Raw genomic sequence first — 25,990 nt, 5'->3', positions numbered from 1 at the left:
CAACCACTAAAGCATATGGCAGAAGGTCGGTCCACTTCAGCCATTGGCAACTTCACTGTGAGTGACAACATTAAACCCTTTCACAAGGAGCACATCCACACACAAAGTAGTTCCCTTCACTGTCAGAGACTATAGTGAGACTAAACAAATATGTTTGCTTTTGCCCACAGTTTTTTTTAGATAGACAGTGCCAAGCAGTTTGCTGGAGTATAAAGGTTTGCAAAAAATGTGACAAATCAAAACAATCATTTGACAAAGGCAAAAGGCTGGCAGCCAACTCTAGACCTATTGGCTTTACTAATGCATGTTACTATGTGTAATTGTGTTTGGATATATTTGACAAAATGTTTTTGTCATTTGTAAAATTAACTTTTCTAATTCTGATCCTTGTTTGATAATTTTATAAATGATATGTATTGTTTACTGGTAAATACCTTCCATTTTGGTCAATTCTTCAATTTTTACAATTGGATATTCTCCGTGAATGGGAATAAAAGGGCTTAAAGAGTCTCAGCATTGTGTTTTCGTAGCGTTGTACCGTCAAGGAAAGAGTATTCATGTATTCTCATTTTCATAACCACCATCCTTTACTACATTCACACATAATTACTGCTCTTAACTGCACCTTATTTGACGTTTAAGGATGCTTACTTGTTACCAGCGGGTGGCCATTCACCACTTCTTTATTATAATGATTCCTGGAGACTATGGTTTAGTCTTTATTTTCACATTGATTACTACCTTGATTTCTACATGTAGCTTTTACTTAACCACTAAGAAGGTATGTGACAAGTTAGACTACACAGACCTGATTCCCTCCCACAGCCATAGTTTAGAACTGATAATGGCAAGGGCACACACAGTGTGCCGTCAGTCCTCAGAAATTCCCATCACTTGGTTTGGGCAGCGCTTCATTGTTTCTTTGATTCCACCCCTCCATCATATCTATCTTCAACCATACATGTGCTGCTTTGCCTCAGACAACTCTAAATGGATTCAGATCATCGGAGGTCTACTGATGCTTTTCAGTTGTACACATTCTCTTATTCAGTGATGTTCTAAGGTCTATTTTCCTTCTGATTCTTTGATGCTTTTGCTGGGTTTAGGTTACGGCCAAAGGCATTTTTTGATAACCAAGTTAACATTAAGACTAGCACTGGCACACATCACTGGAATATTTTGTTGTGATTATCATGTTATACAAACAAATGGATACAAATTATAATGGGTACAGAGAAATGTACAGTGAAAAGGACACATTTTATAGTTTTATAGACAATACTTTATCTCTGTAAAGTCTTGTTGGTATAAAAACCCGGGAAGCAGCAAGAGGCAAGGGTTTAGTGGGAAACAGACTTGTTAAATGCTACAGTACTGGTGAGATGTGGACGCTCATATTTGCTAAATGTGTCCCCGTTCACATTTGCTGTTGTCATTCTTTTCCTTGCATGGTAGATTTACAGGTAACAGTAGTAGTTTACCTGGATTCCACACATAATGCCTCCTAGGGCCCCTAATCCTATAGAGTTTTGGGAGCTGCCTGTTGCTAAATATTTCTCGGTCTACAGTTTTCTCTGTAGCAACTCAGAAACTCAAACCAGACAGTCTGGACCCTCAGAAAAATAAAACGAGCTTTCTGAATTTCCTTTTCTTTGATATTCTGACTTGTGTTCTGAGAATTCCCTAAAAGTTCATCCTTTTATACTTTATAGTACCTTCCTACTCTAGTAATGATGCATTGACAAGGCTAGGCCCACTGCCTATTTTTTTTAAACTAAAACAATTAAGTGCTGGTGACACAAAAATTGCTATAGGAGGCTGGTGCTGCACACTTCCACTGCCAACACTGTTTTTTCACTGGTACTCATAATAACCCACATTATATCCAATTATTCCAGAATAAGTAAGAACACTCCTCAGCCAGTGCTCCTCAGTACTGACTTGTAGCATATTCAACTTACTCAGGGCACAGAACATACATTCTTTGCCACCGTAAGTCAGTCCTGACCCAGGGGTGCCGCTTACTCACCGCCAATAAGAAACATAACCAAACTCTCCACTCACATTAATTTTTGCCCTAATATTATGTTCGCTTATTTCTCATTACCAATATTTCAGGTAAACAAAACATATAGTTTAAAGAATAATTAATTTATTAATCAAGTATCAAAATTAGAAGCGTTCCTTTAACAAATAACCAAACCCCTTTCTTTATCAAATGCCTCGAAACACAATTACACATAGCAAAAAAACGCATGTTGTTGATGGAGAAAAAAAACCCTAATATGAAAAGTGGCCACTGAGCTTAATAAACTTCCTTAGGCAAGAACGGGGAAATTAAATGCATGCCATTGTGTCAAGAACAGATCAATCACAAATTAACCTGAGTCTACACTTCAAACATAACCCATGACTTGGTGACCTCCTACAGCCCATTTTCCAAGGAAAAACAGGTTTTGTACTGAAGAAAGTGGATTGTTAATTGATGGAAATGCCACCGAAATATGTAAAGGTTTTATTTTAACTATTGTTCACTGTTAGATGCCCCAATATTTGTAGTTGAAATTTTTATTATCACTTTTCATATTAAGACTTTATTTTTAGAGCAGGAACGTGTCCTTTTTTTGGTCTTGCATTAGTCAAGACATTTTGACTTTACTAAAATTATATGTACGATGCACTTATGGGGGCTTCCAGATAACCATCTTCATCTATTGGTCTGTTATTGTGTCATATGCATTTTTCTTCCACCCACTATAGCATATGGCAGAAGGTCGGCCCACTTCAGCCATTGGCAACTTCACTGTGAGTGACAACATTAAACTCTTTCACAAGGAGCAAATCCACACACAAAGTAGTTCCCTTCAGTGTCAGAGACTATAGTGAGACTAAACAAATATTTTTACTTTTTTTTTTTAGATAGACAGTGCCAAGCAGTTTGCTGAAGTATAAAGTTTTGCAAAAAAAGTGACAAGTCAAAACAATCATTGACAAAGGCAAAAGTCTGGCAGCCAAACCTATTGACTTTACCAATGCGTGTTACTATATGTAATTTTTTTTTTTTTTTTTAAAACCTTTATTGATATATAGGAAATGGACAGGTCAGATCGCCGCGGGATCCCATAGCAATGGGATGACCCTACAGACCAGCAGGGCGGTTCAGTTGTCTCTTACACGGCCATTCAGCCGGCATCCCGGAGGACCGGCGGCATTGCAATAAAAACATCAAACACGATAGACCAGACAGGATGACTTCTGAGAATGGAAGGTGCATTAGTCCCCAGTCCACACTACAGCCTGACGTGCTTGAATGGCAAGCCTAGTATTATCCACCCTCCCCTACAAACCTGGTCTAGTTCCTGAGAATTTGTAACCATGTCACAACACCCACCCACCCCACCCACCACACGCTCGCTGTCCCCTCCTTCGTTCCTTCTGCATGTATACGCGTCCGCAGTCCCTGCAGCCGGTAGTGACCAGCCACTGCACCCCCCGCTTTCAGGCCATTCACAACCCTGCAGCTCTCGTTCACACCCCACATGGCCCCGTCTAAGGAGCACCAGCTACAACCGAGGGGCCCCCCATCACCCCCTCCACTGACCAGCATCCATCCCAGCCGGTGCACCGGCATCACACACCATCATGCTACAATAGGGTCCTGTTCTTGTGTCACGCCCCCCTCCGTCCCTCTGTGAGCAGTGGGGTCTTCGCTCTGTGTCTCCCCCTGACCAGCCGTTTCGGGGTCTTCGGCAGTCAGGTATGTTCTATACAGCCCCCAAAAGTTCTTGGGACGACTTTTTGGGGGTAACAATTCGCTATATGTCTCCGCCTGCGTGCTGCAATACAGCATGTCTCTGGCCCATCTTTTCTTAGTGGGAAGTGGCCCTCTCATCCAGCGGGCCGCCACAACTCGCCGCGCCATCAATAACGCCATGTCTGTCAGACGTCTCAGTGCTAGCAGAAGAGGCCTGGAGTAACCCAGCAACGCCAGTGCCAGGTTGGGTTGTATCTCCGTTTCCAGTATCTGGCTGAATTCCCGAAACACCGCCGTCCAAAACCGGGCCACACCTGGGCAGAGCCAGGCCATGTGTAGGAAGTCAGCCACTGGGATATGACAGCGCTCGCACTCCGCCGTTGGGCGTAACCCGTACCTATGCAGTCTCTCAGGGGTGTAATAGACCCGCTGCAAGTACTTAAAATGTATCAACCTGTGCCGACCATTTAAGGACACCTTTTTGGTGCTAGAGCAGCAGTATTTCCACATCTCATCCGAAATGTCCATTTCGAGGTCGGTCTGCCAGTCTCGCCGTGCTGCGGTGCACTGGTGTGCCCTGTGCTGGTCACCAAGTTTTTTGAGGGTCGTAACCAGTTTGGACAGCGCCGCTGTTTTAATGACATAGGTAAGCTCCGGGATTTCCGGGGGCTCTGCCATGCCCGGCCCCAACAGAGCCGACAGCGCACTACGGACCCTGTGGAATTGGAAGCGCTGGAGTAACGTAATCTCAGGCCGGGTCGGGCCGATACTCTCCCATGTCTTGGCCACTCCGTCCAGAAACAGATCCGCCATCCTAATGACGCCCAAAGCGCTCAACGCCTGCAACACTCCTGCCTCACGCAGGGGGGGGAGCCACACCGCCCATTCCACCTGCATCAGCGGGGAATACAACAGTTCTCGGCCTTGCGCCCGCATTAACGCATGCCACGCGTGGTTTGTGGCTTTAAGCGAATCCAACGTTCCTACACTGCGATCCACCGGCTGGAAGACCGTCGCCGGGAGAGGAAGCGGATCTGCAAACAGTCGCTCCAATAGCACATGCGGGACATCTGAGTTGGCATGTATACACGTATGCAGGTGGGCTGCCTGCGCCACTCTATAATACCTTTCCAGGTCAGGGGCTCCAAGCCCTCCCATCTCGTAGGGAAGCGTCAACACTTTCCACTGAACTCTGGGTTGTTTACCACCCCAGGCCAGCCGAACCAGGGTCTGAGTCAACTGCGCGAAGAAGGCCTTAGAGAGCACTATAGGGATGTTGTTGAAGAGGAACAGAAATCTCGGCAGGACCACCATTTTCATGACGGCTATTCTGCCCATCAGCGACAAGGGGAGCCTGTCCCACTCTTCTACATCGTCAACGAGTTTGGAGTAAGCTACTCCGTAGTTTTCCCTTAGCAGAACATCCGGATCCTTGTGGAGCCGAATCCCCAAGTATCGTATTGAGTCCGTCGTCCACTGCAAGGGGTACTCCATAGGGAACGGCAAAGTAACCGGAGTCAACGGGAATGCCAGTGACTTGTTCCAGTTCACCTTGAGGCCCAACAGGGCCCCAAACCGGACCACCTCTCGCAATATGGAAGCGAGATTCTCCTCCGGGTCGCGAACATACAGCAGCGTATCGTCCGCGTAGGTAGAAATACAAATCTTATAGGAGGGAAAGTTAATACCCTCAAATCTGTGATATTCTCTCATTGCACACGCCAAGGGTTCCGCCACCAGCGCATATAGGAGTGGGGAAAGGGGGCAGCCCTGCCTGGTCCCCCTGGAGACTTCAAAGGCCTCCGTGACTTGGTCACCGATTCGCAGCCGAGCAGTAGGTCCAAAATACAATGCTCCAAACATCTGCAGAAAAGGCTCTCCCAGTCCAAGTTTCCTCAAGACCCTCACCATAAAAGGCCATTCCACGGAATCGAACGCTTTCTCCATGTCTAGGAAGAGCGCTAAAGCCTTACACTCTGGGCACACATGCTGCATGACCCCAAGGACTGTGCGGATATTATATGTGAGGTTCCTGGACGGGATAAAGCCCGCCTGCTCCGGCGCCACGAGCTCCGGCACTAGCAGTGCCAAGCGCGTGGCCAGGACCTTAGCGTACAACTTGGCGTCGACATTTATCGGGGAGAGCGGCCTGTATGAACCGCACAGGTTAGAGGGTTTACCGGGTTTTAAAATGGTAACTAACAGAGCCTCTCGCATCGTGTCGGGCATGCAACCTTCCAGACATATATCATCAAAGAGAGTCATAAGGTGCGGGAAAAGCTTATCCTGAAAGGCCTTATAAAAGGCCACCCTCAGCCCGTCCACTCCTGGGGCAGTGCCCGCTTTCATGCCCCCTAGAGCCTCCAGGATCTCATCCTTTTGTATGGGCAACGCCAGGAATTCCCTCTGTGAATTAGACAAAAAGGGCATTTTAATATAACTGAGGTAGTCCTCTATTTCCTCTTCCATTTGAGAGGACTTAGACTTATACAGTCCGGCATAATAGGTCCTGAATTCGTCTATAATCCCCGTCTCGTCGGTCATCACATCGCCTGAAGCAGTGACAAGTTCGTCAATGACCAGGGGCCGCCTAGCGTTGCGGAGTATCCCCGCAAGTAAGGAGCCCGGGCGCTCGCTCTCCCCGTAGGTACGGGCCGTAGCATACTTGCCCATATGTTGCACCTCCCGATCCTCTTCACTGTTGAATTCGGAGACCAGAATCTGAATCTGCGCTGCTATCTCGGGGTCCGCGGATACCCCCCGGCTCTCCTCCAACCGCGCAAGTTGCGTCTCCAGAGCCCCCAGCCGCTGCCGTATGGATTTAAGCACACCAGAGTGCTTAGCCATAGCTACACCGCGAATATAGGCCTTAAACGAGTCCCACACCGTTTGGAAACTCTGAACAGATCCTGAACTAATCTCGAAGAAGGAGTCTATGTCATCCGCCAATTCCCCCCGAAACACCTCATCTAGCAGTGAGTAAGGCGGCAGCCTCCACGTGAACGGCGGAACTCGTCTGATCGGAGTAGCCAGTAACAGAAGAAGGGGGGAGTGGTCCGACAAAGTGCGCGGTAAGACCTCGCACCCCCTGACAACCGCCAGCAATGACCGCGATACTGACCAATAGTCTATTCTGGTGTGCACGTCGTGAAATGCCGAGTAATGCGTGTATCCCCCTTTACCAGGGTGCCTGTGTCTCCAGATATCCACCATATCAAGTCTAGTCAGCTCTGCCTGCATATGCAAGGCAGCAGCCGCCGGGCGGCGCACCTGCCCCAAGGAGCGGTCCAAGTCCGGGTTGAATGTAAAGTTAAAGTCACCACCCCACACCATGCCAGCATGCACGTACTGCCTGCATTGTGTCGCCAGCGCGTCGTAGAACTCTGGGGTGTCATAATTGGGGCCATACACATTGACTACAATTAGATCATGGCCTTTCCCGACACACCGCGCGATTAAATAACGCCCGTCCGGGTCGGCGGTCAGCAACGTCAACCGCAATTTCGATCGTGGGTTTACCCAAGTGACCACCCCTCTGGAGTGTGACGTAAAGCCCGCCGCCACGCTGCTGCCCACCAGCCCCTTCGCTGATAACATTTTACTAGTAAGTGGGAGGTGGGTCTCTTGTATTAGCGCCAGATCAATGTGGTGCCTGTGGAGATAATTCAGTACTTTTCGGAGTTTGCGGAAATCATTCAACCCTCTGACATTTCATGTCAACGCCCTAATGGCCACTCCACCAGTGTCACCAGTCAACGCTCTGAGGTCAGACATCCCTGCAAAAACATACCGTAACCTCTGCAGCTTAAGGGCCTAGCGGGAGGCCCCGCCCACCATTCAACACCGGACAACATAGAGCGGCCATACAAAGATAGGACAGAAGACTTGTCTCTCAGCGTACCGTGTGTATCCCAGTCCCCAACCCCAAAACGTCCCCCTAACTTCCCTACCCTCCTCCCACAGCCGACCACCCCCAACCTGGCCAGACAGGACCCCATTCCTACCCCCCTCCCTACCCCACAACAAACACATAGAACCTTCCCCAAACTGGCCCCCGGAGGGGCCATGTAAGCTATCAGCGCTGGGGCAGAGGCCGCCGGGGAACAGCTACCCTAACCTTTCAACAGGCCACAGTATAAACTTGCCCCCACACCTTTGCCCCAAATCTCAGTACAGCTCGAGTTATTATCGCCTCTCCTCCAGTAGTTCTAGGGGGGTCCCCAACACCCCCATCGGGATCGAGCTGCCCCATCCAGCGATGCAGACCTGCCAGTCCAAAGGAGCCCCCGTATAAACATCCTGGCCAGCATCCAATAGTCTCATAGACGGGCCTGCACAGCAAACGTTAGGAGTCAACCTAGTGGGAGCCCCTCAGTGATAAAGTCCACGGGGCAACCCAGCTGGCGGCCAGCTAGTGCAAGCAGACCGGCCCCCCCCAGACCCCCCGAGTCTAGGGCCTTAGCGTTAGGGCACCCCCAACATATCAGAAAGGTCTCACCCAGCAGCGGCTGCGAAGTCCTCAAGTGTGGTCGCCGCCTCTTTCGCCTCCACTCAGCTCCAGTGGTCATGACTCCGCCGGGGGAGCAGATGCCCCCCCGTCAAGCTTGCAAACCCAAGCCGGGCGGCAGTCTGCAAATGGAAGCCACAACCGGAAATCTAGTCCTGTTCCTCCAAACTGGAGGCATCCGCTCGAGTGTCAATGCGGCCCTTCGGACCACTCCTTTAGGGATCGCTGCAGCTCCCTCGGATCTGTGAAAAAGTGCGAATGTCCCTGCCTGTTGATCTGGAGCTTCGCCGGGTATAACATAGCATAGTCCAGGCCCAAGTCGCGAAGTTGTTTTTTGTAGGGTGCAAACTGCCTCCGTTCCTCTTGGACCTTCGCCGAGAAGTCGGGGTAGATGGAGATGTTCATCCCTTCAAACTGCAACTTCCCCTTTTCTCTTGCCACCCGCAGGGCTGTGTCTCTGTCTCTATAGTTCAGCAGCTTTGCTATAATGGGTCTTGCAGGTGCCCCGGGCTTGGGGCAGGGGCCCAGCGAACGATGGGCTCTCTCAACGACAAACATAGGGGAGAACACGTCTTCTCCCAGCAGGGCCCGCAGCAGTTTTTCCACGAAGGGTTCCATCCGCCCGGTGTGCGTCGACTCCGCCACGCCCGTTATGCGAATGTTCGACCTCCTCGAGCGGGCCTCTAAGTCCTCCGACTTGTCCTGAATGACCTGCAGCAGCTTACTGAATTGTCTGCGGTCCGAATCCCATTCCGTCTGAGCCTCCTCCACCTGCGTTATTCTCTTCTCGGACATATCTAGCCGCTCCGAGTTCTTGTCCACTCGCTCCGACATTCGGTCCATGCGGTAGGTGAGAGCATCGAGCTTGGTGTCCATCGCAGTCAGACTGCCCTGCAGCCCCTTTTCCATTGCCGCTAACATTGCTTTGATGTCTGTGCACATAGAGCTCTCCGATGCAGCTCCGCCCGATGGCATCTCGGGTGCCGCAACATCGGGCCCCTTCGGCTTGCGGGGGTCAAAAGATAGTTTGGGCTGGGTCTTATCGCCTTTGCCCATGGCAGTACTGAGGGTCAGCGGCTACCACAAACCCGCCGCTCCGAGTCAAGCTCCGGCTCCAGGGGGGACCACACAACAAGCAACCCCAGCGAAGCAGGCCAAGGGGCACACCGCCACACCCCACCAATGTTCGAACCGCTAGACACTCCGAGTCACGATGCCTCTCCCTGTTCTCCTCTCGGCCTCAGTCTCGAGCCAGCCCGCAGGGTCCCAGGCAAGCCTTCACCACAGGTGGCCCTCAATCACCGCTGCAGGCCCGAGCAGGGGGCGGCTCTCCTCGCTCAGGGCGGATGCTCCGCACTCCTCCACGTTATCCGCCGCAGTCCGGTACCGGGAAGGCACCCCTGGGGCGGCAGCCAGCAACTGTCAACAGCGAGGTCCACTCACACAGGGGCAGTGGCAGAAGTCCACCCCCGTCCAGGCGATCGCCCCACAGGCCTCCCCGAGACACGCAGCCAGGCCGCAACTTGGGTCGAGGGATCGAACTCTCCGGGCACCCACCGCCAACTACCGCACTGGCCTCCGGGAGCCTGAGCCGCCCTCCGCGCAGCCACGATGCAGAAACCGGCACCCCGTTGAGCAGGGGGCAGCCGGAGAAGGCGCTCCAAGAACTAGGCCCAGCGCGGATCGAAGATGAGCAGCAATCTCTCCGCAGTCCCCGCTGTCCAGGATAGTCGCCTCGGGAGGAGGGGGGAGGACGCCACCGCCAAGAAAGTCTGCAAGGTCCCACGATCCCCAGGGACCAGGCCTCGCCACCGCAATACTCCCCGCCTGCACTCGTCCCGCAGGAGCCTCGCACAGTTCTGAGGGGACCATGGCGTCCAGAGGAAGGGACGCGGCCGTCGCAGAGCCCCAGGTGAGCCAGGGGGGCCCGCCCCAGTCCGCCAGCCCCCAGCGTCCTCCCCGCTGTCCAATTCAAGTGTTCCTCCGGTCACCCTGATACAGAGGGAGCCTCCGGGCGAGGCCCCCCCCCCGCGGGCATTGCGCAGCCAGTCGGGATCCACAGGGACGCCGGGGGCTCCACGCGCTTCAAACAGCCGCTGTCGAGGGGCCCGAGTCGCGGTCCAGCCGGAGGGGGGGGAGATCCCGTGCCACCCGCTCCTCACCTCCTACGGGTCCGCACGTTTCCGTCGCCCCCTCCGGAGCAGTCAGCACCTCGGTTCCGCCGTCTCTCTGCCCCGCAGCCGATGGTCGCGGCCGACCGGGTCCGCCCCCTCCAAGTCCGCCGCACGCCGAGTGACGCACGCCGGGGAGAGCCGCAGGAAAGCTCGGGGACTGCGGCCCAGTCCGCCAGTCGACACGCCGCTCGCAGTTGTCGTCTCTCCGGGCCCCGCCGGCCGCCGCTGGATATCTCAGGTGAGACAGCCTGGTGTAGGAGGGAACCCCCCCGCCTGTTCACTCGCCAGCTCTGCTGTGTAGGATAATTTAACGGATGGTTTTGGGGCTAGTACGGGGAGCTCTGTGCTCGCACGTCCACCATGGCCGCCGGCAAGCTCCGCCCCCTACTATATGTAATTATGTTTGGATATATTTGACAAAATGTTTCTGTCATTTGTTAAATTAACTTTTCTACTTCTGATCCTTGTTTGATAATTTTATAAATGATATTTATTGTTTACTGGTAAATATTCTAAGTTGGAAACGAGATAACATAGCATTAGAGCAAAACAGTAAAATGACTGGAGAATGTTTGTTTATTTTCTTGTATTTATTTTGGTCTCCCTGTAACTGTATCTTATGAAGCTCTCCTAAGCATACATTTTATTGACGTTAACCACCAATATGCTGCACTTCTCCCCCAAATCAACTCAATCCTGACCTGCTGTCATGTGCCACAACCATAATGGACCGCTGACTGGTCAAGAATAAGTAGATCACCTTACTCAACAGAATTTTTATGTAGAATCCTATCAATTCAAACACTTTAAAGAAGCCATAGTGCATTCCACTTCTTGAAGATATCTACTCTCGTTTTTGGTACATTCAACTCCAAGGAGGTGTAGGACAGCCAAACATACCATTTCATTCCAAACATTTTCCTTGTAGTATTTCACACTGCCAAGTAATATGGAGTGTTACTTTTCACACACAGTTTTCAATTGGTATATCAAGTTCCTCCAGAAACGTTCATGAAAAATTGTTACACTCATTTTACTCATTTACATATTAGTTGCCATGGGATCCCCATCAGGACATTGTTTATAACGTTGCTGTGAATGGGTCTCATAGAGAGCCTCTATCGTTTATTTCAGTTTCTAATTGTCATAACCCACTGCTATGACTTAGCAACAGTTGATATCAAAACTGGTTACCCACTGTTGTGATGTCATACAGGCCTTCCAGGCCAGGCTGACAGGGCTCTCTGAGAGCCTGCCAGCATAGCACTGCTTGTCTGCCTTGACTAAATGCAGAAAGAACGGCTGCAGGAGTGGGAAGGAAGGCAGGGAAGGTGGTTGGATTTTGTTAAAGATTGCACGTAAGGTTTTTTTTTTTAAATTTGGGACTGGGAGGAGAGGCTGTGTTATATATGGCTCCCCCAGTACTCCTCTGCATAGCAGTGGAAAGTAGGGGAAGATGATTTTGGGACCATACGTAGCAAAAGAATAGAAGGGTAGAAAGTGAATTATGGAGATGTTTTTCAACTCGGGGTTCTGAGTGGTTCTCATAGACCCCCGGAGCTTCGCTCTCCTTGTCTATTTGATGTCACTCAGAACCCATAGCTGAAAAACACACCGTAATTCACTGTTACCCATTTATAATTCTATATATTCTGCAGTGGCCTGCGAGAATGAACCTAAGGTAGCTAATTAAAGGTTTTAATTATGGCAAACACTTATTAGTCCCAGATACTGACGGGGTTTTAAAGCCAAACAAGGTTTTCTGCTGATATGCATATTCCTTTCTTCGCCGTCACTGGTATCGGAGGATAGTTGTGACTCACAATTTTCTCCTAAATATATCATTATCAATGGCACTATGCCAAATGTGCGCATCCGATTAATAGGTATGCATAGTTTAGGGCATATGATTTGAAAATATATAGCACATAGTACAAAATGGTGTGTATTTAACATATTGTAAATTCTGCAAAGGAATTAGCATGCAATAATAAGTGATTTTGCCTGTACCTGTCGGCAGTAAAGGCTATTATTCACCTTCCCTGAAGTTATCGGGCCGACCTGCAGGTGAGGGCGCGTGGCGCTGGGGGTAAATAACAGGCGTTATTGCTCTGCAGGAGGGCAATAAAGCTATTAGCATCCATCTCCACAGACGTGCACACACAAAATAGGGAGTGCTGCGGAAGCATAAGCAGCCTCTCACCTAAATGGGTTCCATCCTCCGCTGTGGTCCCTGCACCTCTTCAAGTCACGCTGCCAGTGCAGATTGCTGTCTGGACTCCTCCCCTTGCTTTTGGAGAATGGAAGCCCGACGTTTGTTTACATATTCTAGTTTTCGTTGGCTTGCCTTCACTTAAATGCAAGGGGGAGAAGCCCAAACAGCAATCTGTGTCATACAGCTCAATTAGAAGAGGCAGATGGAGCGCCAAGGGAGGATGGAGCCATTTGCATCGCCAAAGCAATCGGGTGAGAGGCTGCTCATGCTATTGTAGTATCCGCATTTGTGCACATTGCGAACGTTGGCACGTTGAGCTGCCACGGAATGCATCATTTGCAGGCCTGTAATGGGGGGCGGGGGGGGGGGGAATATATATATATATATATATTTTTTTCTCAATTTCTCCATTTAGCCAATATATATAGGTATGTCTTGCTTTTATGTCTTTCTAGTTTACTTTCAGTGCTCTTGTATGTTGTGTTTGTTAAGATATTTAACTATTATGTTACTAATTTAATCTGTGCCATCTATCTATCTCGCTAGCTTTCTATGCAAACCTATCTATCTATCTGTCTACAGATCTGTGTGTCTATCTACCTGTCTATCCATCTGTCCGTCTGTGTGTCTATCTACTTGTCTGTCTATAAACCTATTTATCTGTATATCTATCTTCGCAACTTTATTTATCTGATAGAGACTACTAGCCGCAGATTCCTTCACGTAGAATTATCCCCAGGCGTGAGACTGGATCCGGAAACTGGATCCGGAAACTTTTTGCCACAGCATCCCTGCGCGCCGGGGCGACATCACGCGTCAGCCCAGGCGTCGTCCGCGTACGTGACATCAGCGAGGTCACATAAGACCCGCCCCGCCCACGTCAGTTTTTTCCTTTTCCGCATGCAACGTGGATCCGATCCTTGCTATGGGCCTGTTAGGCCCCTTTTTCTTCCATTTTTTAGTGGAACAGTGTGCGAATGCCTTCGGGCTTTAAGTCTTGCACGTCTTGTGGGCATCTTATGTCGGTGACGGACCCTCACCTCATTTGTATGTGGTGTTTGGGGGAGGATCACTGCACCACAGACTGTACGCAGTGCCAACAGTTGAAGCCGAAGTCGCGGCGGGAGCGCCGGATGAAACTTCTCTCGGCGTGTCTCTCCAGGTCGATGTCCTCCCCTCGGTCTGCTCCGACGGACGGCTTCAGACTTGGCCGTGGTCGTCGTCCTCACCTTTCTCTGATGTCACGTGAGCATCGCTCCCCGGTGGGTAAGTGTCGCAGTTTGTCCCCGGGGGCTGGTTTCCAGCCTCCCGGGGGCGCGGAATCTCCACGGGTGATGCGGCCCGTGTGTCGTCCTATCCACCGTTTCCCGGTGTTGGGGCGTTGAGTGTCCAAATGGAGACATACGCGGCGGCTTTGCAGGTCTCGCTGGCAATATCCTCCTCCTTCCCCTCCTGGGGCGTCGGCGGATCCCTTGCTCTGTGCAGGGCCCTCTGCGGCGCCGCCGGTGGCTCTGGCCCCGGCGCCGACTGGTTTGGATCCAGGCTTGGAGGATGTGGTACTGTTGGGGTGCGGCTCCTCTGGGGCACCACCTTCAGGCCACGGCGTCTCTGCCTCGCCGCAAACTCCCGCGTGGGTCCCTGTGGTGTCGCGGGAGGTCGCTGGGGCTCGGGTCGCATCCCCGAGCCCCTCTCGGTCCTTTGACAGGGTGGTCCTGTCTAAGGCCGAGGTGACGCCGCTACAGCGCCGGCAGCAGCTGGACTGTTGGAGGGCTTCGTGCCACTCCCCAGGCCCGTCTCGATCCCCCGCGCAGGTGGCTGCCTCGGCGGGGGTCGGGTCGGCGTCACTCCGGCACCGCCCCGGGGCCGGTGCGGCTCCAGCTCTACTCCGGTCTCCACTCCGGACCCCGGTGCGGGGTGACTTGGAGGTCCCTTGTCCGGCAACGCCGGCTGGTGCCGACGTCCTACCTCAGGCAGCGGATTCTACGGCTCCGTGCAGGGGTCGTACCGCGGATAAGTCTTCGGACGCTCCTTCTTCTCCGGAGGAATTCATATTGGTGTCTTGCTCCCCGGAGACTGGTCGCCGTGTGGTGTCTTTTTCACCGGCGTCGAAGGGCGGCTCCCCGCCCTTCCCGGGGCAGAGGTGTTCGTCGGAAGAGCAGCAGGTCCCTCATTTTTTGGCTCCTTCTGACTTCAAGGTCTGGCCCCTGCCCCCCGCCCCCCCCTCCTCCCCCGCTTGACCTCGGGGACGGCTGCCCTAGTTTACAGCCGTCGCCCACAGAGGAGCTGATTTCTCCAACGTGGGGCCCTACGGAGGCGGGTGCGGCCTTCGCTCACGCAGTGTCCACGGCTGTGGGCATCCTGCGCATGGGTGATCCAGTGGCTCACTTTCCGGCGGACCAGCTATTGGAGGTCCTCCACAAGGGCTCTGGTGGGAGGGAAATCTTACTTCCTTATGAAGGTTCGCTCCTTTCTTTCCTGACGGGGGCTTGGAAGCGTCCTGTCTCAGGGGACCCGGTGCCTCAGCATCTCGTGCACGGCACCTCCCGGCGCCGCATGACCCGGTGTGTCTTTCCCTTCACCCCACAGCCGCCAGCCCCCTTTAGCGGACTGCTTTTCCCTCCCTGCTGCCGCTGTTGACTCCGCCGTCCCGAGAGGCCCGCTGGTCGGACTCTTGGGGACGCAACATGTTCGTCTCGACCAGCGCGGCCCTGCGGGCCCTTAACACCTTGTGTGTGCTGGTTAGGGCTTCCTCCTGTTTGTGGGGCTCAGCGGAGTCTCTGGGATCTGGGAGTCTGGCCTGGTGGAATTGCGGCATCATGCGTTGGATGGCCGTGAGCTTGCGGTGTTTATTCTCCACTCTGGACATCTCGGAGGTGCTAGGCCGGGCCATGGCTTAGTCTGTCGCTCTCCGTCTCCATGCTTGGCTTCAGGACGGAGTATTCCCTGAGAATATTCGGGAGCGTCTCATCGATCTTCCGTTTGATGGCAGGCTGTTGTTCCATGCCCCGGCCAACACTGCCATCCAAAAGCTCTTGGCAGAGCTCCGTCCTCCTCCTCTGCCTTATCCTCCTCCTCTGTCCCATCCTCAGTGACTTCTGAGTTGGGTTGATTCTGGGCCTTCTTAGCCCTGCTGTTCTGACTGTGCAGTGTGTTTTCTAGCCGTTTACATCCTTCCTTGGGACTTTGGCATTGTTGGCTGCTGGACGGCCCTTGTGTTGATTGTGTGTGGTTCTGCAGGAGTTGTTGCGCAGACTTGGCCCTGAGATTGGGCCTTCTGCTTTGCTTGGGCTGCTTGTCAAGCCTTCAGCGGGGGTGCTTTTTTTCCCCCGTGGCTCTTTTGTTTTTTCCTCTGCTGCGGAAGTTCTTCCAAAGAAGGTTCCCATATCTTGGGACATAACGTACCCTATGTGGGGTAGTGGTAGCTGTCATAAGGCTTGCGCTCTGCTAGAGGGTTCTGGTCGCCTTCGGGTGTTCTACATGGCGTTTAGGTAGGTTGCTTTTGCTTCCTGAGGTCGTGTGCGCGGCCACTCGTAGTGGTGGCCCGGGCATCTCCTCCTCTCCCTGCTCCTGTCCTGAGGTCTGGGATGATCCTGTGTCTCCCTTGCTGGGCGTCGCCTACTCGGCCTTCCTGGGGCCTCGGGCTGTTCTTCTTGCTTCTAGCTTTGACTGCTGGCGCTGTTCTGGCTGGCAGGCTGCTCTCCATCTGGAGTGGGTTTGCCTTCTTTTTCCTAGTTTCCTTGGGTCCTCTAGGCTTCTTCTTCTTTTCTTCCGCTTTTCCTGTCTTGGCATTGGGCGGAAGCTATGTTGCCTTGTGGGGGAGTGGGGTGCTTCGGCCTCTCAGTCCTTGCCCTTGGTTCCTCTACTGTGAGTGTACGAGCCTCTTCAGCCTTCTTTCCCTCCTACATCCCCTTGGGGTCGGTGGGGTCCTGCTTGTGTGGGTTCCCTTGGCCTGGCAGGGGCGAGTTTCTACATGGTCCACAGATCTGGTCCCCTGTGGGGCCCTCTGTTCTGCATTGGCTGGTGGGGTCCTTTCGCAGACCCTCCTTCCCAGGGGGTATTGCTAGGGTATCAATTCTATGTGAAGGAATCTGCGGCTAGTAGTATCTATCAGATGTATGAGTTACTTACCTTCAGTAACGATGTGTCTGGTAGAGACGATTCTAGCCGCAGATTCCTTCACGGCCCGCCCTTCCTCCCCTATTCTGCGAGGACCCTTGGGTTGGTCTTCGGTACTCACCTCCCGGTAGGGGGCTGTGTCTCCTGTGAGTGCCTTCCTTGTTCTTGACGGGTGGCTCCGTCTGGGGCGGTACATTCCTCCTTTGGTCCTTGGAGGACGGTGCTCCGGTGCCCTGCTGCTCTGGCTACTCCAGGATTGGGGGGGATTGCTTTCTATCCCTGTTCTCCCTCCCCTCTCTTCCTTCCATTGCTATCCTCTGATTAAGGGCCATCTGGCCTTGTCTTGCCCTTGTCCCTTGTGGGTGGTTGCCCTCTAGGTTGGGGTGGCTTGGAGTTTTGTTGTCCCTGTCTGTCTTGGGACTGGTCCCATTCCTTGTTCAGGATGAGGGGGGTGAGCTTCCTACGTGTGCCCTGACTTTTAAGCCTGTTCTTGCCTCCGGGGCACAGGGATGGGAGGTTGTCTGTGCGGGCAGGGTGACTGCGCAGGTTTCTGCTTGTTCTTCTTCTTTCCCTGCCCTTGGCTTCTGCGGTGCTGGCACTACCCTGGTGGTGTTGTTAGTCACTGTTTCTTTCCCATTTTTCTGCTCTTCGCACACTGTTTCCAAGCTCCCACAGTTTTTTTTTTATCTGGTGGTTCCGCATTGTGGTGCGGAAAAGTTCTCCAAAGAAAACTGACGTGGGCGGGCCGGGGCGGGTCTTATGTGGCCTCGCTGATGTCACGTACGCGGGCGACACCTGGGCGGTGTCACGTGATGGCGCTCCGCCCCGGCGCGCAGTGATGCTGTGGCAAAAAGTTTCCGTATCCAGTCTCACGCCTGGGGATAATTCTACGTGAAGGAATCTGCGGCTAGAATCGTCTCTATCAGATACATCATTACCGAAGGTAAGTAACTCGTACTTTAGGCCTATAATTCTATCTGTCTGTCCATCCATCCATCCCTGTCTGTCTTTGAGAGTCTACAAGCCTCTCAAGTTGTCTTTTTTTTTTCTAACGTTGCTATCTTTTTGTAATAAAGATTTACAAAAACTTTACAAAAAAAGCAGCAACAAAGGCAAGAGGCTGGCAGCCAACACCAGATCAGTTGGTCTTTTTAAGGCAGGTGTTAGTTTGACCTTTTGATTTTCATAAAATGATGTGCATAACATAGTAACTTCCACACACAGAGTAATTCATTTTAATGCCCGACACTGCTATGGTAGTGTGTGCCTTTTTAAACCAAAAAATATCTTTTCCCTCACTCAGTGTTTCTAGATTGATGAAAATAGCTTCCCCAACAAAAACATTTTGCAAAAAACCATGACAGAACAGAACAAGAATTGCCAAAGTCAAAAAGCTGGAGGGTCAACACCAGACCTCTTGGCTTAGCCAAAGCTTCCTATATCCTGTCTAAAGGCAGCTGTACATGCATCTCCTCATAGAATCAAAGCAAAATTATAGATTGGTCTGTTTCGCTGTCATTCATGTGTTGCTTCTGCCCTCCATAGCATACAGTATGGATGAGTAGGTTAGCCCTCTTTACACATTTGCTCTTTTGCATTGCAAGTTATAGCATATTGTCTGATCATAGGTGTACATCCATTTAAAGAAATTGTACATATCATATCAGTAGACCCATTTTTCTTTCCATTCTTTATCCTCTTCATTTTTTTGTATCTTCCTTGGATATTTAGACTACGTCTTCAGGTTACAGTAATTTAAACCAGTATTACCTTTTCTTCGAGCCAATGGAAACCATATTTTGCTGTGATGTGAAATAAAACTTAAAAACATTTCCTGTTTTTTAAACACACTTTTCATTGAACAAGGCTCATCATACAATACAGTACAAGATGAGACCTTGTGAGCAAGAGAGCATGGTATAGTACAGAGTATGAAAGATAGAATGGTTGGGAAACACCCAACAGCAAACAACGGGTGATTATCTGGCGCTTTTACGGCCACAAATAATGCCTTTAGCACTTCATCCCCCCTATTATAATGACTGCCCAGCCTGGGTTGTGCACCACTTTATTTACCTGTGGTCGTGCCCCAGTATTCCCGCCAGGGGCCCCACACCCTTTTCCTCTTTCTGGAGCAACCTCTGCTTCGGTAGACTACTTCCTCTACCCTCTGGCACCAATCTAGATCTGCCTTCCATTCAGCCACAGTCGGGAGGAGGGTCGCCCCCCAACATCTTGCAATGTTGCGTTTTGCCACTCTGGTTGCCATTGTCAGCCAGGTATTGGTGTAGCGGAGCCAGGCCTTTTCTCCCTGTACCATGTACAGACATGACCCTGGACATTGCGTTTGTCACCCCACACCAGAACCCCTGGATCACAGGGCATTCCCACATGATATGGAACAAGCATTTACAATGCAATGGTCTCGGCATTGTTAAAGTTAGAGCTATTGGCATTGCTCATGACACTCTCAAATGCGAGACCTATTGCATTTGCACCCACACACACAAAGCCACCCACACACACAGAGCCACTCACATACACAGAGCCACTCTGCATCAAACATAAATTAAGATAAAGCTGGAGACAAGGTCGAGAGCAGACGCACATGACTCCTGTCCTTGGCTCCTGCGCAGCATCACACTCAGAAACTACAGCATCCATCACAGCCCCGGCTCAAACAAACTGCCAAACACTCCCAATGAATGCCTATGTTTTGTTATGGTAGAGATAAATTCTATAACGGGTGCTGTGCCACACTGGCCAGCTTTGATGCGCTAGAATGCATCATTTATTGTTGATCAGAGCGCGGACTCTGTCTAGGTTTCAGAGCGCTGTACAGGGTGTTGAATGAGCAGAAAAGCATTGATAATACAGTTCGAGTTTATGCTTGTATTAAAGCGCTTCGAAGATTCAATAGGGCTGAGTTGACACTTGGTACTCATGGCACATATACAGACATATATTTATCGCAGCTTGTAGTGGGACTGGATCCGTTGGTTTCCCGTTAAATTGACATTTATTAGGCTGAAGTCCAAGCAGTGCCATTGGACTGTCTTTTACTCTAGGCGCTATTTATTTTACGCATAGGTACAACTCCTACAACTTTTCTACAGCTGTGACCTCCCACCTAGGACCTGGAGAACCAGGTTCAAGTCCCGGCGTCAACTCAACATGCCGTGATTCTGGGCAAATCACTTAATCTCCCCATGCCCCAAAACACGACTCTTAGCTTGTGGAATGCAAACCGGAGCTCAAGTAAGGCGCTGTAATGCTATTGGGCCGAGTTAGCGCTATATAACAACTGCGAAATATAAATATTCAAAGCTGTTCCTTGTGGTTCCAACCAGTTGCTTGCTATCTATCTGTAAACAAGCGAGAGGGGGCGATAGAACCCCCACCTCACCCTTGTATAATAAAGATATCTGTTAGTCCTGCCCACCCCCTCCCAGATCGTGGCACGGGTGAGAAGCAGCTGTCTGGCTGGCAGTGTTGTGAGTGGACGAGGCATGGCGTGTGCTTTGCAGCTTAGATTGGCAGCGTTGCCCTTGGAAGGTCCAAGGATGGGTGTGAATGTCTTGGTCAGTGGGTGCTCTGACCAAAACCCCCAACATATGAGAATGTCACGGGTGCAACGTGCCCACGGGCACACACGCATGTGTAACGAGATTCCAAATGTTTGTGGTGAGTTGTAACCCCTTGCTGCTGGGTGAGCCAGTCCAGGACGGCGAGAGGAGCGGAGGGCAGTGCGGGCGATCCCTAAATGAAGCCTCTTGCCGCCGGTGGGTTTGATGGGGGGCGGGGTAGCAGCTGCCCGGAGGGATGTGTTGCTTGTCTCTGCTCATACATGGGAAATGCACGCTGCGTCCTGGCACACGCTCTCTGTGGACCTTGTATTAAAATGACACTCTCCCATCCCCCACCACGACACACTACACCACTTCACTTTCTGGAGCCACAGGTGAGATTGATTGATCTTTGCTGGAACCTATCGCCATTGTCCATGCAGTTAGCTACACTGTCTTTTACATGGTCTCAGTCTGACCTTATCCCGCTGTCCTCCTGCGTGCGGACAAAGTCACGGGTTCCCCATGAAGAAAGGCCACACTTCCTCTGCCGCAGGCAGCTGCAATCCATCCCACTCACGTGTGAGATCTCAGTCCTCTGATGGAAAAAATATTTGCAGAGCTGCACGCCTCCGTTCTCGGGGCCGGAGAGCAGAAGTGAACTCGCAGGTTCATAAGCTGAATTAACCGCGGCGCCGGGTAGAATGTCAGCCTCTGGCACAGCACTGGGACAGGCTTATTTCTCGTGATGAGCACAGGTAAACCTCCGCGCTTAGTTTGGAGGCTGCAGTCATACAGTTTTAGCGGCCGGCTCTCGCTGTAGTTCTGTGTGCATTCTGCGTCGGGGTTGCGTAACTTTTTTGACGTGGACTCGACAAAAAATTCATTTTGGCAATTAAAAAGCTACGGAAATGTGCTGATTCTTTACAAACTCGACAAAAAATTCATTTTGGCAATTAAAAAGCTACGGAAATGTGCTGATTCGTTACAACAAAAAAAAGCACACCACTGCCTTTCTCCGAGGCGAAGCAGAAATGCCTCGGAGAAAGGCAGCAGCGGTTTCGAATTTGGGGGCGTGTTTTTCTTTTCTCTCCTCTTGCCATTGGCTGGAGGAGATAATGAGAAAAGTAGCAAAAAACACGCCCCCGAATCCGAAAAGGACGGGGCCTGTTCGGAGAGACAAACCTCTTCTCCAATGGCTGGCCAGCATTCAAGAGGCCAGCCAATGGAGAAGAGGGGAGAAGAGGGGCGGGTTCAAGCCCCTCTTCTCCAAGTCATTAAATCTCGCGAGCGAGACTGCGCAAGCGCAGCCTTCGCTAGCTGAGACCTAAAAAGGTGCCTTCCACAGCGCGACCCCTTACGCATTGCAATGTCTCCGTTGTCCCTATTCTGTGTAAAAGAGTGTGGGAGTAGTATGCCCTGTGAAGAATTTGGAGCTGCACTAACCTGAACTTGGCTCGGGTGGCTGTTTCACACGGGTCCCGCAGGGCCTCAGTCCAGTCCTCGTCTATGTCTACTAAGTCGTCAGTCCTAGTTCTTCTCAGGGGTTGGGAGAATTATTCATCAGTTTTCGGTAAATCACGGATACCCCATTGTCCAGGATGGGTTCCGTGAGTAATCGGTCCGCTAGGAGGGGAAGAGTCTGGTAGGTCTATCCCCTCCCGTATATGAACTTGCAAAGCGTGTCCCAGTTGTACGTAGCGAAATCACTCTGCATCAGCCAGTTCGTATTCCTGACTAAGTGTCTCAGATCTTATCAGTAAACTGTCCATCCACACATCACCCAGGCACTCGATCCCTATTGTCGCCCACCGTGAAAAGCCCTTAAAGGCGGCTAATTCACCAAGTCGCAGTGCAACGGAGGGTCATGGCTGTAAGCCTGCCCCTCCAGCTCAGGTAGCCTTCTGCCTCACTCCCAACATCTAACCACTTTTCCAGGAGTGTGGTGGCATTTCTTTTACCATCCAACGGCGGTAATGGACGGTTTCATGATTACTATTGCATATTACGTCTCTGTAAACCCTATAGACCGGCTCCCCTCTGTCCGAGAACACCCACCCAGTCTTTGACAAAACTTAAAACATTTTTGATACATGTTCTAAGCACACCTGCCTGCTTGGGAGCAACCACACTGTTCTATTAAAATTATATGCAATGGCTATGTTGTTAATTAATTTTTTTTATTGCAAACATATGTCCTCCACTTTTAATTTAATGACATTTCACACTTTTGCATAGCAGTTTACACCAAAGTGTTTTCCACAGCAGAAATAAACAGTTCAAACAAAATCAGTGATATACCAAATGATAAAACTCCCATTTTAGGTATTTTACTTAAAATGAGAAAATAAGAAAGGTAACAAAAAAGCATGGAAATGCTGAATGTGGGATGTAGGTCCCCATGTACTAGGTTACGTTTTTTGAAAACCAACTAATTTGCTATGTTACTTACATTTTGTCCTGTGAATGATGTTCTGATTAGTCGCATTGCTTAATGCCAATTTGCAGAGTCTCAAACACTTGTGCCAAATAAATATGACGCCAAGATTCCTTTTGCGACCCCATGCGAATGTTAGAATGCAGAGATGATGGCCTGCAAGGGACAAGCCGCTTTAATTGGAATGTAAGCATTTTTTTTAAAGTGACATGGCTTGCTGATCAAGATAAACGTTGCTGTTCCAGGAATAGCATTGGGGAGCATCATGAAGTGGTACTGTAGAACTCCGTCTGCTCTCACCAGTGACGGAAGCCACCATGTAAAGGTGGAAGCTGGCCCAGGGGGACAGCTTGAAGTTTGCGAATGAGATACCATCCCATTCATGTGTTGATAACTGTTCAGAGTTTTCCGATCACAGTTGCATTTGCATATGATTGATATATTGCATATCAAATTTCAAATCGAGAGGGGATCCTTTGCACTCCCCATTTCTTTGCAGCTTGATATGGGCTGAAGAAGGCATTGAAAAAGAATCTGGTATGTTTTCCAACTTACTGTGTGCCTTTAGTGCATTGTGACCTGATGTGAAGCGCCACTAACCTTGCTATGTGCATTGTGCATAGGCGATGTATGCCCCTACACTTCTCCGAACCCATTTCCGATCATACACTGACAATATAGTGGGCCAGAAGTAGACCTTGGGAAAGGGTAATGGGAAAATAAAGAGAACCCGAGACACTGGATATCGCCACACTATGTGGTTGCACAGCTGGGCTCTGTCTGCACTACAGGGGAGTTGATTTCTAAAGACCAGAGGATACTCCAGTACCTAATTTCTGATATTGTATTTGATAAACCTTTTGAAAATCTCTGTATGTCGAACTGTCTGCGGTTGAAGGAACTCTGTGGCTTCCTAGGGCCAAAATACAATTAGTATCTATATAAAATATGCAAGTAATACTCTGAGTTATCATGCCTTGCTTTGTAGGGATGCTGTGCTGCATGCTAAAACCATTGGCAACGCCAATAGATCCCAAAGGCGAAACCTATTGGCTTTGCCAATGGTTGTTTTTCTCCTGTGCCATTGGTAAAATGGTGTGTCGAGCAGGGATGGCGAGTTATGGCACGTTTGTGTGGGTTCCTAAATATAACCTGAACATTTAATTCCAACTCAGGTTTTAACTGTTTTATTCAGTGTATCTCTAGTGCTTTTTATAATGCAATTTATTCTCAGCCCCAACTGTGCATAGGCAAAGGCAGTGCTCAGCGGGGATTTGGACTGATTCGCCTGAAGTTCAGACTGATTAGAGAAGATCTGGCATATAAAGAAGCTTTTCTAAAATATGGCCTCTAAGCTGCTTTCTGAAAGTTTGCCATCATATCAATAATGGCAACTAAGGTTCTTTGAAGGCAGTAATAAAGCATATTATTCAGGCACAACTTGGCCTAAAAGCTCCTTCTTGAACAAATTGCCTATACTTGGCCATAGAGAAATTTGAAAGCTCTCCTATATAGGCAGACAATAACATACATTTAGCATCCAAAGCAGTTTTGAAATTGCAGTTATTGCTTACATCTAGGGCTCTGGATCTTGCAGAATATAAGCAAATGAAACATGCTGATCTGTCGATTGATTCATAATGCAGCCTTACAAAGAATATTATTCAAATGAGTCTTTGAATACTTCAGGCAGACATAAAATTATTCATAAGTGGGTTTTCTCTCTCCCAGTCAGAGAATTTAGAGCAGGTCGGAGAATGTGTCAAATGCTCCTGTTGACTTAGTCATGCCTTTAAAACAGTTGTGTACGTCATGCCGTTATATTTTAGACAATTTACTTGCATCCCTTGTCACACTTAGTTAAACAAAGTAATATGCAGGATAGATAAGATTTATGTTTTATGCTTCACAATGTGCTTTGATTTGATTTACACACATACAGTTATATTTCTTTATTCTGCATTTATTTTTATATCTGCTATCTTTATCAAAATGCTCAATAAAAACTTTCTGAGCTTAAAAAAGTTGTAAAGACACTATAAGGGCCTTTTAAACACAAGCAACATATCAGAGTAAGTTAAGCTGCAACCTTTTTCTACAGTTTATGTACAAAGGTGTCTACATTGGAATTTATTTTCTTATTTGTTTGTATTCTTTATATTGATATGTAACATTCAAAAGCAGTATATTAATATAGCACTCACCAGTGCCCTTTAGACACGACATTAGTATATCCACAGAGCATTTCTAGTAGTGTATAAATATGCAACATAGTAATGTACCCAGTATCCAAGGTGCATCACCCCCATGTCTCATTCAGGGTAGTCAACAAGAATGTTGTAAGTAGACCCCAGATGTCTTTAGGTCTCGAGGCCCAGTGCTATTCTTCAGCCTACAGTGCCAATTGGTACTTACAGTAGGCCAGATCCGACAAACATTTCTTCTTGGTGGGTACAGCTCATTTACCCCAGTGTAGGGCTACTCTCCTGTTTGCTAACAGCAGAGCCACAGCCACAGATTTACGGTTTACCTGTTGCAAGCCTTTTACCAACCCCAGTAGGCACACTCTAGGATCACAGTGCACTGGTTCGAGTACCATGGCTGAAAGTGCTTCTGTGATTTGAGTCCAGTATCGTCTTATGGAGTCACATTGCCAAGCGAAGTGCAGAAAATCTGCATCTGCCGACCTACATCGCACAGTTACATTGGAAATTTGAATCTTGATCCCCCATTTTGTTTTCTTTTGTTAGCTTTCAAGTAATCATTAGGATGCAACTTTGTACTTGCAGCTGCTTGATTAATGATTTGGTAGGTTTTCTCCTACAATGTTTGGCTTGAATACAAATATTTTTATTTACTGTATTGTGAGGGTCAGTCACAGAAAGGCTACTATTGAGTTGTTTTTTCTTTTAACTGAAATCATGTTTTATCATAAACTTTTTGGTGTTTTTGTAATGATTTTATTTAATCCACAACCACAAAGTAACATACGGCATTCACAAACAATACACACAGTAGCCTAAGGTCCGGGCTCTGGTGTTTCATAGGTGTTACCCTGAGTCCCACTCCCCTCAAGCTAGCGATAGTGGTTATTCCGCATTCACTATAGGCGACATTCAGATCAAGCCCCACTAGTAGTCTGAGTTTTAGGAGTCTCCCTCTGACTCCGTATTAAAGTCAACAGTGTTCCAGCACAACAGTGCTATCTGGTATGCAAGCTA

At 49.7% G+C, this 25,990-nt stretch overlaps 1 protein-coding gene across 6 annotated transcripts in view; it reads left to right on the top strand.

Annotated features, from left to right (window-relative positions):
• The window catches only part of INPP4A (inositol polyphosphate-4-phosphatase type I A), an 857,226-nt gene that overhangs the window by 438,796 nt on the left and 392,440 nt on the right, over positions 1–25,990 (top strand). The gene's annotated exons all lie outside the window — the stretch shown is intronic.

This window comes from Triturus cristatus, chromosome 8 (assembly GCF_964204655.1).
Source record: "Triturus cristatus chromosome 8, aTriCri1.1, whole genome shotgun sequence".
Taxonomy (NCBI): Eukaryota; Metazoa; Chordata; class Amphibia; order Caudata; family Salamandridae; genus Triturus; species Triturus cristatus.
Note: the sequence above shows the minus strand (reverse complement) of the source record. Positions and strands in the feature narration are given on the sequence as shown.